We start from the raw sequence: 14,114 nt of genomic DNA on the forward strand, positions 1-14,114 counted from the left end.
TCTGGTGTTCTTACATTAATCCTAATTAAGTAATTAATCACATTCGTGATTCACCACAGTTTTGCCCGTGTTGCATCATGCAGAATTACAATTCTTGGTAAACACTCAGCATAACACACCCCCCACACACACACACGCCCACCATCACGCATGCAAGCGCTAATTGAGAGAGAGAGAGAGAGAGAGAGAGAGAGAGAGAGAGAGAGAGAGAGAGAGAGAGAGAATAATTGCTTATTATCTTAAATTCATTTAATCCTTAGCTAAGGCGACACAACTAGGAATGGGCCACTGAAATTCATTGCTAAATGAGTCTTCCCTTCTTTTACATTTCATGATTATTAGTATTATATTTCCAGACACTGTTTTCCATTTATCTTATTATTATTCATTATATAAATGAGTCTTCCCTTCTTTTACATTTCATGATTATTAGTATTATATTTCCAGACACTGTTTTCTTCGATTATATTATTATTATTATTATTTATATATATATATATATATATATATATATATATATATATATATATATATATATATATATATATATATATATTATGTATATTACATATATGCGCTTCGCCCTTAAAAAAATTACCTAGTAGATGTTAACCTTTCGGTTCTTTGTGCGTCTTTAGGGAAGAGGTTAATATCTCCTTTTATTTCCCCAACACGCAACTAAGGATATATAATGTACTTTTGATCATGAAAGTATAAGTTATTCATACACGATCTAAACGAAATTGGCAAAATAAAAATGTAAATTGTATACTGATGAACAATCTGGTTCCAGGAGTCAATTCTTACGTGCGGCAAGGAAAAAGGAAGAGTGTATTCTACCTGCTTATCAGATTGCATTTTTTCTATTCTAGGAAATGCCACAATTAAATGTATAAAGCACTTTTTAGAAAAAGATGAATGTAAGAAAAGGAGCAATGTGATTAAGAATGGAATGTGTCGAGTCTGTCGTTCTTTGAAGCACCTTCTTTGATAAGTATTGAAAGCTTACCTCTGCTTTCAATTCTTCAGAATGTATTTGTGTTTTATTTGCTTTTTTGGTTAAAGTACTGTTGTACTCTTTAGATTAACAACAGGAATTTATCTTTTGCCTACTCTTGTGGAGGGTGACAGTAGTTCTGGATCAACTGTCTGTAGAGGAACGATACATTAACGAAGACCGTTGTCAAAAATTGAACTTTTCGTTCTGAGTATAAGAGACAGAGAAAGCTTTTGAGGGAATGGAAGATGGACCCAGTAAGTATCGTTATCTCTTTCTTTTGTACATCAAATCCCCTGTGCATTAATTCGGGCAAAGAAACTAACACGACACGAATACTTTCATGAACCTGAGGTGTAATTTGCTTATTTTTCCAGGGATATTAGACGAAATACAATGTTAGTATTGCTACAGTTCTTCCAAGCTGTTTTAAACATCTTTTGGGTATAATTTCACAAATTATTCCAATACCAATTATTATCATGAATTTGAACTTTCACTTGATAACAATAGTGTTACGAAAATTCGTTCACAGACAAATGATGACCATGTTTACCCTTAGAATACCATCAGTCAGCTGCTTAAAAGGAAAGCCTTCTAATTTGAATGTCTTGTACCCAGTTATCTGTGATTTGAATATCTTGTACCCTATCAGGAGGATTACCCGCTACAAAACATCTAAGTGTTTTTTTTTTGTTTAACTGTTCTTCTAATGATTGTGAGGTTTAATTAGGAAAATATTTATTTTAGTCTTCTGCTTTCTTCAACAATACCTGCGTTTCATGATAATGATTTGAAAGATAACTGTCAAAAAGGCAGCTGCTTTAACATACGAGAAATGAAAGGAAGTAAGATGGTCCAAGCTTATCACTCAGAAATTTGCAAAGCTTAACGTGTATCACATCCCAAGGCTTTGTCTCGTAATATTCATTCCCATAGCTGTCAAACATGATATTCCCATCCAAGATTTACGGCTTTTCTTATCAAGAACATCATGAGTATAAAATTTTTCTTTTCTTTTAACTCACTTTACTCTTCACTGAAGTAAATGCTACCATGAATTAACGAGTGTTCTCAATTTTACTAGCGCGAAGCTCTGACTTATAAGGTACATTTATGGGCCTCTTTATAAAGCATCATATCTCTCTCTTTATAAGTATTCAAATAAGAAAGCATCATCTCTCTACCTTTCACTAGACAAAAAAGACTTTACGAAATCCAGTAGTCTAACTCATCAAATTCATATGTCACCTTCTTTCTAATTTCTGCATACACCCTTAATATTGCTTATACTTCATCAAGAACACCTGTTAAAAAATAAGCTTTACAACAGTATGTTTTTAATTTATGGTCTTCATTAGAACCGACCTCGATGACAACTGCAAAAGAAATATATATATATATATATATATATATATATATATATATATATATATATATATATATATATATATATATATATATATATATATATATATATATATATATATATATATATATATATATTATATTTCTTTTGCATTTGTCATATATAAATTAAAAACATACTACATCAGATATAACTGAAACCTTTGTTGAAACTGGCGAAACAAAGAAACCTTTTTGCCCAACTGAAGGAATCGTAGTAAACTGATGCACCCCTGATCCTTCAGAAAGAGCAGAAACCAGTCTATTTTTAACGACCGCGTTGTCATTAGCTCTTGATTGCAAGACAATTTCATTCAAAATACTGATCCTCTTTTTTAGTGATCGAAATGTAACAAATTATGTAAGGTTTAACATGTCAGTATTTTCTGTATTAAATTTTTGCCTTCTTAAGCATGTTATTACCCTCACCATATTTCCCCTCTCATTATCATATTGTATTACTGTTCTCTTTACTATATCACTTTATTATTCTACTGATCATTATATTGCCTTGTCCGTATGCTGTCACTATTATCTTCCTCATGTAATTAAATCTTTGTCTTGCTCGTCTCCTTTTAACATGTGGTTGCTCTTTTTAGCCATTACAAATACTCTCTTTACTCTTCCACTTTCTTTTTTTACATAAATCAGCTCCCTTTCCTGTTATCCTGTTTATTTTCTGTTATATATTACAATATTTTTTCCTGTTCCCTCTACCTAGCTATTAATTTCTATTTTTCCCTATTCCCTCTACCATGCTATTAATTTCTATTTTTTTCCTATTCCCTCTACCAAGCTATTAATTTCTATATTTCCCTATTCCCTCTACCATGCTATTAATTTGTTTTTCCCTATTCCCTCTACCAATTTATTACTTTCAATTTTTTCCCTATTCCCTCTACCATGCTATTAATTTCTTTATATCACCATTACTGTTCTCTTTACCCAAATCACTACTTTATTTAATCCATTTTATTAGGAGGAAAATCCTCCTTCCTCCTGCATTTTTTATAGTAAATTCTTGAGGTGAATAAATGAGAAACTCTAAAAATATAATATATAAATAAACGAAATGGCCACCAATGCATTGGAAATTATGCAAAGTATACCTCATAATGAAATCCAAATGATAGTCTAAATGTGCTCATTAAATAGTGACGAAAGAGTTCGTATGCGATGAATCAAAAAAAATATTGAGAACCGTTCACTGCATGATGCAAACAATGACAAATAAAATAAATAATTTCAATGGCAAAAATTTTTTTTTTTTTGGTTGATGTGATGGACGTCATTAACAATGCCTAATGATGAAACGTACTTATTGATTAGTGAAATTAGTAAATACTGTAACATAAAAACCCTAGGTCGGTGATTAAAATGATTTCCTCGGCTGCACAGCTATTTTCATAAGTAAGTGGGTACAGTGACTGAAATACTTAAAGCTAGAATAAATTAAATCATAGTTCTATATTTAAGAAAAAGGGTTGAATGTCCGTTAAAAAGACTATGAATTAGTATTCAGATTGATTTTAATCGTGTCATCGTAATTTTCTTTTATAAAAAATGAAAGAAACAAAAATGAAATCGACGCAATCGGAAGTGAGGCCAAGAATGGTTATTGGATGCCCACACGAAGAACCATCGATTAACCCTGGCGGTTCCCTCGGTGCGATAGCGTCCTGGGCGGGAGGTCTTTGATCATCGGATCCCTACGCAATTAAAGGCTTTAATTGACGCCGTCTTCCAATCAGACGGTGGGTTTTCTCTTCGATTAACAGTTAAGTCATTACTGTTTTGGTTGCGTGGAGGACTGTTGATAATTCTTCATAATTGCTCTAACGATATGCCATTAGTGTAATAGTTGTTTCTTTTGATCTGTCTTCATATTACTTCTTCGTGAGGACAGTGAAAGAGAGATACATACATAGATAAAGACGGAAAGAGAGAGACTGTTTTTACGTGTTATTTGTCCGCCTTTTTGGTATGCCTGAGGTATGAAGCACTTCGTACCTATATTCATCCTCTTATCTTTCACTCTTTTTGTCTATGTCCGTGTGTGTGTGTGTGTGTGTGTATATATATATATATATATATATATATATATATATATATATATATATATATATATATATATATATATATATATATATATATATATATATATATATATATATCATACAATTTTCCTGTGTTCACTCTTGAGTAATGCCTGAAGTTTACTCATCATATTTTCCCTAGAGTTCTCTTTACTGATAACGTGAAGTGCCTTTGGTCAGAGGAAAACTAGTGTATGTGACAATAGTGCATTACCGTAAATCCTAAAACTTTATTAAAGACTCCCAGAAAGAAAGTTGGTTCTCCTAACGAGCTACGTTAAAAATCCGAGAATGGTGATGAATGACGAAACTGCAAAATTGATGCAATTTTGTTCCATCTCTCCTTAGTGCCTCCAAACATCTACCATCAGGGTTTTCACAGATTGTGCAATTGCATTTTTATCAGTGAATTTGGGGCCATATCAGTATTTATGATAACAACCCGTCGCAATGATGCATTATTACAAACCAATTTTCTTTTACTGAACTAATCATATCACGAAACGTTTCCGACGTATAATGATGAGAATGATCGTAATCACTGAGATATATTATAAATATGAAAATAAAGATGATCTGTTTGATTGATGTCGGGAAACCCGACCGCACTCCTTGTTGTTAACTAAACTGGGCACCTTCACTGAATAGGTAATACACTCAAGTCACGTTTGCTAGGTTCGTAGATTGCTCTCTACTCTCCTCATCATACATGAGGTCTTGTTTATTAAGGGAATATTCATTCAGGCTGAAAGCTTATCCTTGCAGTCGCCATAACATGAAAAAACACTTTCTGTCAGTTCTAATATATATATATATATATATATATATATATATATATATAATATATATATATATATATATATATATATATATATATATATATATAGTATCCAGATATCATAATCACTAATATTTCGCAAGAAAATACAATAGTAATTTACCGAGAAGTATCAGAGGTAGTGGTTAAAGAAGGAACACCAACTTCAAAACGACTTTCAGAGAAGGGCTTTATAACCTCTTGGACGAAAGTAATCTACCATGCACGAAAGCATCATGGCAGCAACCAGTTGTGAAAACTATATTTCCAAAATATGATTATTCTATGCATTTACTTTATTCCTTTTTCCATATTAGTCTTATGGCAGCATGAAGGTATGTCACTGAATGTTCTCCCTGTCCCTCTCTCAGTAAGTACTTGCTATCAAGGCTAATGTTGGAGGGGTCGTTTCCCCTCGTTCTCCTACTCGATTATGTATCCCCGTTTGCAGTGTATCCGGAACCCCAGCCCCTCCCCTCTTGCGCTCCCCTCATGAATTGGATCCAACACGGAACTTTGGTCCTGTCCGAATTTCTGATGATGTAGTTTAATGCCTGATGTCACTGCTGTAAAAGTTATGCAAAGGGAATTTCCTGAAGTTCGGTCCAAAATCTATGAGGTTAAAATAATGAAAAATCACTATCATACAGAATACATAATTTAATTTTAGTAACCACTTTGTACTAAAAGAAATATTTCCATTTCTTATAAAATAAATGTAAAATATAAGAACATTAAGAGTTCTAGGACCAGCTAAGAGAGCATTGGGAGTTTACAACTGACGCCCTGATTTCACTGAATGTAAAATTTCTCCAGAAAATAATTGATGATTTATAAGTATGCTTCTTTTATGATTAACTTGTACGTTCTACCAACTTCCCTCGGACTTATTCGTTCCTTTATTAACATAACTGTTGCTACCGTACCCCAGACGTTAAAGAATTCCCCCCTTTCACTTAAAATTTAAAAATTCTTATACAACCCTTCCAACATTCTATTTTTCCCAATCTCTCACAAAGACCAAACCATCGCACAACGTTTTGGTTTATTTTTTCATAAATATTCCTGCGTTTGTACCACGTCTCCATCGTGTCTAGGTTCTCATTCTTTCATTTCCCAGTATTCCATACAAAGAACACTGACATTACATTTCCTAAGTCTTATTACCCATCACATTAACGTTACATACTTTACAGTCTACCTCAATAAAAAGAGGCAGGAGTAGTCAGTCCCTCCAGTAAATTAATCATCCTCATTTTTATACTGCTCCACATCACTCAACACAAAGTTCCTATAAAGTAAGCGAAGGAAGGCCATTCTGGACGTACAATGAGCGGTGTGTGTATCATGAAAAACAATTATCACTAACATTAATCATTAATATATGTTGTAACATATGATGAAGACCACTGAAATGAAGACTAAAATCCATATCCATTACGTTTTCTAGAATTTATGACAATCATTACAGAAGCCTTCCGAGAGCCTGCTCATCTCTCATTATCATGTATCACTACTACCGTTTTTGTTGCTGTAGTTATTAGTTGATCATTATTAATTTACATGCTTGCAATATGATTTATTACTAAGGATATTAAAAATCCCCTTTACAAATCATTAATAATTTTTCTAGATTACTGAGGTTTTATGAGATTAATGAAAAATGCATTTGACTGTTATCAGCAGACAAAAGTTAAGTACAACACAATTTAGTTTATTTATTATAGCTACTTTATTATTCTAAGTCGATGGACTGATTCCAAATATAACACACACACATATATACAATATATATATATACACATACATATCTATATACACACACACACACACACACACACACACACACACATATATATATATATATATATATATATATATATATATATATATATATATATATATATATATATATATATATATATATATATATGTGTGTATATAAATATAAACTGGCCACGAATCCCTATCGATCATAAATATTAAAGAGGATCCTGTGCCCTCTCTTTCAAAAAGCGTCGGACATTTCCTTTCAACACAGATCTAAAACATTTCATTGGTCGAGAGATGTTCGTGTCGGTGCTGAAAGATTAATGAAAGAGGAATTTCACCGTCAGGGCTTCTGTTTTGGTGGCGGAGAGTCCAGAGGTCCACAGCAGGAAACTTAATCCTGCAAACACCTTACCACACTTACTGGCCCCATCTGGGTAAGGATCTTTACTGGCATAAGGCCGGCTTAATTCAAACCGACCAATCATTGCCAAGAGCACATCATCGTGTCACCTGGACAGAAATGAAGAACGAAAAGTCCCTTGAATGAATCTGAGTTCTGTGAAACGCATGGACGCCAGTACATGATCTGTACGAGACCCGGCACAAGGATGCCATCAGATTAAGTTGTCGTGTCATCGGCCATGGCGTTGTTATAAAGGGATGATAACAAGTAATGTACTTCACCTACAACATTGGGACAATTTGAAGGAATAAGTAAGAAGATAGACGAATGAGAGGAAGTGAAGCCGAGTGATTAAAATCGTAAATCAAATTTAAGCAAGCAATAACAACTTTAGACAAGAATTTAAAATGATATTTAGTTCGCATTATGGCTCATGACGAAAGCCCCTTCGGCAAAAACAAAAGGTGAAATTCCAGATAAAAGTGACGGAAGCTATTATTTATAACTAAACTCAATTCGAGAAGTTAAGAAGGTATTAGGTTATCACAACTGCAGGTCGCCATAGTGTCTTGGAAACCACAAGTTTTGAAAATGCAAAAGAAACAAAAGGAGTCTATAACTGCATGAAACGTTCGGCGGCCAAAAAGAACTGTAAAATAATCTCATTTTGGAACATGTAATGCTTTCGAAGATTTCGACAGAAGAATAAAAAAAAAAAAATACAATTTCCATTTCTGTGCTGCAGTGGTCCAACAACACTAGCCTCAGTACAAAGGCTCAGAAACGTTTATCTGGAAGTCATGGACCCTGATCACTCTTTCTCTCAAAAGAAAACAGCAGGTCCCGCCTACCATTAAATAGAAACCAACAACAACAAAAAAAAAAAAACTATACTTAACTACACCTCTTGTAATGAGGAAAAAGTAAAATTTGCACTTATAACTTCTTTAATTTTGCAATGACTTTTGCCAATGAAATAGATGCGCGTAATGGACAACCTTCCATCAAAAGATAATTAAATCATATTTGTTCATCAAATGCTTTTAACTACTTTGAAATCTCGCGCTGCATGAGTGATGATTTATGTACGAAGACAACCTCCTGAGTGCATCTCTCTGGCGCAGACGCCAAACCCAGAAGAGAGAGAGAGAGAGAGAGAGAGAGAGAGAGAGAGAGAGAGAGAGAGAGAGAGAGAGAGGGATGGTGATATCTTTTAAACTCGTATTTGATTTGGATAATGAGTTTAATACCATAATTCGATTCCAGTTAAAAATAGAATGATTGTATATTGACAATTGTCTTTGGCCCAATCATTTCTGCTTGGACAGTTTAAGTGGTTTGCATGCATAAAGTAATATTCACTGGAAATATGATTCATGTATTTATCAAGCATATTTGTGAGTGTGGGTACAAGTGAGTGTGTAATTTTTATAAGTAGTTGACAAAAGGCAGGCAGAATTAATAACACGAAGGCTGAATAGCCTAAAAGGTACCTGAAGTTTGCAATAAAAGGGACTTGCAGAATTTTTGAGTACCCAGAACTAATGAGAATGAAGATTAAATGTTGTTTTATGGCGAATCTGGTACAGTTCTGTTGATGGCCTGGACTTGTAAGGTATAACCTGATGAGGAAATGGTTATCAGGGAAGCACTGAGAGAAATAATTGTACCCATGTATAAAAGGAAAGGTAATAGAAGAGACTGTAAGAATTATATGAGTACAGAAACTGCTTGAATACCCAGAAGTGACATTAGTGATATAAGCCCGAAGAGAGTATTTTGATAGCGGAGGAACAGTGTTAATAGGTACGAAAGCAAATGCTTTGATCAAGCATTTGCTAGGTAATAGTTGTGTGAGAAGTTTGAGAGTAAAGGAGAAAACTGTGAGTAATTATTAGAGATACAGAATTAGCTTATGAGAGAATACATACAGATGTGATGTAAAGGATGTAATAGCTGGAATAGTGTTACATGAAAATAATCTTCTTGGATAAAAATTAATCTCTTTAAAGAATAGGAATTTAGTCTCAACTGAATTAGTTATGCATTCTTGTCTCTAAGAAATAAAATGACGAACTGATGTTTGACTACGAGGACAGAACCAGGATGCAGTGAAGGTAGAAGTGTAAATTCTCTCCCTTCTTCCAGTTTCCTTCATTCATACAATCCACCATATCACCTTGGGTCAAGGTTATCTTTTTCTCTCGCCTGCCTCCTCCATCCAGTCAGGGCTATATTAGGCGACTAAGTTTCCTTTCAGTAAATCTTTATGCTGCAAAAATAAACATTCAATCTGGATAAACTCATATTTATTTAGCTTTTAACATACTACTAGCAAAAAAAAAAAAAAAATTCTAAATCGGCGAAACGTACTTCGCAAGAACGTGAAAAAAAACCAAGATTAAGTTTTGTTTCTTCAACACTTTAAATTTAAACAGACCCAAGACACTCCGAAGATTAAATAGAAAGATTAAGATCTTACCCGAAAAGAAAAAAAATGAAACTTGATTAAAGTCAGGTGAAAAGGACTTTTTACTCCAGGGAAAGCTGACGGTGTCTGGCACTATTTCTCGGATTACATTTCTGGACTTTTTCCTCGGGATAAGAACGATACTTTTCGGGGGCGTTGCTCACTCTGAAACTGGCTTTTCCCTTCTCACAATTTTTACTATTTTTTCTTATATTCTCTCTCTCTCTCTCTCTGTCTTCCCGATGGTAAATGAACAGCTCATATAATAAAAATCATAATTGCATAAGTCTCAAGTTAGCTGTGACAAATACAGAGAAGACTTAACTAACAATAAATAACGAAGCAACACTCAAAAGATTACCTTCGACAGCAAAGTATCGACGATATTGCTATTTGAGTCAATGGCCCCTGTAGGCTTGTACTGTATGAACAGAGTTATGTTCTGAATAATAATAATAATAATAATAATAATAATAATAATAATAATAATAATAATAATAATAATAATAATAATAATACACTACGTACCAAAGATTCAAACATAAAAGACAGAGTGAAGACAATACTGTTACCTATATAAGAATCGCCTTCACCGGTAATGAATCAGCATCAGCCCACTATCGAAATTTAATGAAAAGTCAAAGTGAGTCCTACACCAATGGAAATGCGTTGGGGTTGTGCTTTGACTCCCAGCTAAGTGCCAGTGCAAATTACAGGTGGGCTGACTGACTAAGCAGTAAACAAGAATCGAATCCCAGACTTTATAAAGTCGGCGTTAATTGAGGTTATCAGAAGACTGAAGAATTAGATAGTTTTAAGCACAAACGGATTGAGTTTACTGGAAGACAAATTTTCTTCAGTCCAATTCCTGTGGTGGTATAAAGCACGTCTGGGTATTGGTAGAGAGGATGGAAGAATAAAGGATGCCTTATGAAGTGTTGACGTTTCACCTGCTTTTGTAAGATGTCTTAGAGACAGAAGTAAAGAAATGCAGAAGGGAAGTTGGGGACAAGTTAAGACAGGAAGGTAGGGGGCAGATGGTAAACGATAGACTACTATGTTAATACTGTAACCTCACCTAGAGAGGAGAGTTAACTGCTTGGGACTATTCAACCATTCATTTTATATTATTATATATATATATATATATATATATATATATATATATATATATATATATATATATATACACACATATATATACAGTATATATATATATATATATATATATATATATATATATATATATATATATATATATATATATATATATATATATATATATATAATATAAAATGAATGGTTGAATAGTCCGAAACAGTTAACTCTCCTCACAAAATTTTTTCATAAGTCTGCTTACAAGATTTATATGGGTGATAAAAAGGGCGATCATTCTGAAAAAGAGAACTCATTATGAAAGGAAGTTATATCATATGGCATTTTAAGCAATTATTCAAGAGTGGCTGTCAGCAAGTGTCATGTTATTAAATTCTTTGTTTATTTTGTGTGTTTGTGTTTGTGTGTGTCACTTTCACCTTCCTTGTTATAATTTTATGTATCATTTAAAACTTATTTTTTTCTAAACTGAAAAAGCAGGATTATTTTCCATCTAACTTTCCACAGGTAACTGGGAATTGGATTTTCAACATGAAACGCGGCAACGATGACACGTGAGTTGATTTTCACGTGAGGCAAAAAATTACCGCCTGTCATACGGTAAAATTTCATCGCAATAACCAGAATTAAGCATATTTTCTGGCTGAAAAACTGCTGTTGCATTTTTCACTAGAATTAAAATAATTAATGAATATACAGTAACCAGTTTACCTTTTACATATATATTTAGTTAACGCTACAAAAAGCTGGGACTTCATTTTCGGCCGACTAGCCTTTAAATTATTTTCTAGAACAAACAAATTTTTTGGGTCCGCATATTCTGAGTTGCTATAATTGTAAAAAAAAAAAACAGTGGTGTTAGACAAATTAATTATTACCGAAGAATGATCACTGTATAAACAACGTTGAAAAAATCGACATCTAACAGTTTTTTGAACTCTGACACTGGCGTTCCAGGAATAATGCAACTGATTCAGTACTCCATATAGTTTATCTTTTAGAGAAATCATTGCATGTTCCCAGTAACATAATTTCTATATTACCAGAGGAGGAATATAATAAGGAGGAATAGGTAATAAAATAGCAAAGATTCATTTTTGTCACACTGTGTCTGTGAATCTCCACGCTATGAGAGTTATTATTACGAGGTTACATTTTGAATATTAACTGTCCAGAGCAGTGATTCTCAAAGTGGGTGCCGTGGCACCCTGGGGTGCCATAGACAGTGCCTAGGGGTGCCGCAAGATTGTCATGAATTTTGTCTTGGCTAGATCATCTCAATGAACATTTGTAAAAAAAAAAAAGTTTGCAGAAGTCTTCATATAATTATTATCAGTGTGTCTACTCTAATATATGAACATGTATTTATATAATACACACACACACACACACACACACACACACACACACACATATATATATATATATATATATATATATATATATATATATATATATATATATATATATATATATATATATATTACGGTGTGCTGAGTTTGGTTTGAGTATGGATGATAATTGTATTCATTAAATAAGAAGTTTATTCATGTGATATGGTGGGATGGTGAAGAAGGGGTACCACGGTAATGATTGCATTAGTTAGGGTGCCATCACTAAAACAAGACTGAGAGCCATTGGTCCAGAGCCAAAAGGACAGAAATGAACCTTCATTTCACCCTGACAGAGCGAGAGCTGGAGCACAAATAACCTTCATTGCGTGGTTTGACTCAGCAGTTGCAGCTTCAAAGACTTATTGATATCGTAAGTTATTACCTCCAACCTTAATCACATGTAGAACTGATATTCCTGCCTTCTTCCCTCTCAGCGCTACTTTCGTAGGTTGCAGGTCAACGAAAAGCTTTAGATTAAGTTTGGAGTGCTTTTCCTTTGTGGCATCGTATGGACTGATACTTTCATCAACCGATCTTTCAGATTAATTAGTCCATTCCATTTATGGAGTGCTATACACTGACAATGTCATTAACCAAAGCTTTCAAATTAAATGCGAGCTTTGATGTTCTGTAGCGCATAGACTAATAATATCATGAAATAATTCTTAAAACTTAATTAGATCTTTCTGTTTTGAGGCCGTTATAGACTGACAATGTCATAAAGAAAAACCTCCTTATCATATTGGGGCTTTTTTTTCGGAGGGGAGTTATATGCTGCAAATTCCATCAGCGAGAATTTTCCCGTTAAATTGGGTTTACTATGTCGTGGCATACATAGTGATTGACTAAGTCAAACTTTGCATCTGAATCCAAATCGCTCTAATTGCGTATTCAGCAAAGCCGAGGAGACGGATTTGTCCGAAGCATCGACCTCGTTTTTCTCGATGATTTCCAAGCTACAGGGTTCAAATATTTTTTGTGGAAATGGAGTCAAGACAAAACATAAAAAATCCTGAAAGAATCTTTTTAACGTGATCATCAGACAAGTATTACAGTAAATATCCTTCACAAAGGTCATAGAAGAGGTTGAAGTAGTAAGACCCAGCTTTATTTTGAAAATTTGACATTCTCAAACATGAAAATTAACAATCGCTTACCAGGTGACTAAAAAAAAAAGAACTAATTTAACTAAAGAAACACGTATCCCTGGAAACCACAGTAAAGGAGACGTAGAACCCTGGGAGACCGAGGTCTTCAACAGATCATGGAGATTTCTCCCTTCCTTTGCTCTACAATTTAAAAGGATTAAATCTACATGACACACTCCCAACGACCCCTACTGCTCGTTAATGTCCTCACCGCCATTTGAGAAGGAGAGAAGAAATATTATTCTTGAATTTTTGCATTATTAATACACCTCCAACACCGAGAAATTTTATCTGGAGAGAGAGAGAGAGAGAGAGAGAGAGAGAGAGAGAGAGAGAGAGAGAGAGAAGTATCAGGTGCATAGTTCAACCCAAGTGGGATAAGATCACCTTGTGGAGGCCATCGTATTTTCAATTACTATATATGGTAAAATACATGTTGACGGATTACTGATTATTAACGTCTGTTCTCTCTCTCTCTCTCTCTCTTCACCCA

General features: G+C 33.8%; 1 long non-coding RNA gene across 1 annotated transcript in view; it reads right to left on the minus strand.

Moving 5' to 3' along the window:
- Positions 1-14,114, minus strand: part of LOC136832146 (uncharacterized) — a 217,773-nt gene that overhangs the window by 59,159 nt on the left and 144,500 nt on the right. The window lies entirely within an intron of this gene.

Source organism: Macrobrachium rosenbergii, chromosome 49, assembly GCF_040412425.1.
Source record: "Macrobrachium rosenbergii isolate ZJJX-2024 chromosome 49, ASM4041242v1, whole genome shotgun sequence".
In the NCBI taxonomy this organism is placed as follows: domain Eukaryota; kingdom Metazoa; phylum Arthropoda; class Malacostraca; order Decapoda; family Palaemonidae; genus Macrobrachium; species Macrobrachium rosenbergii.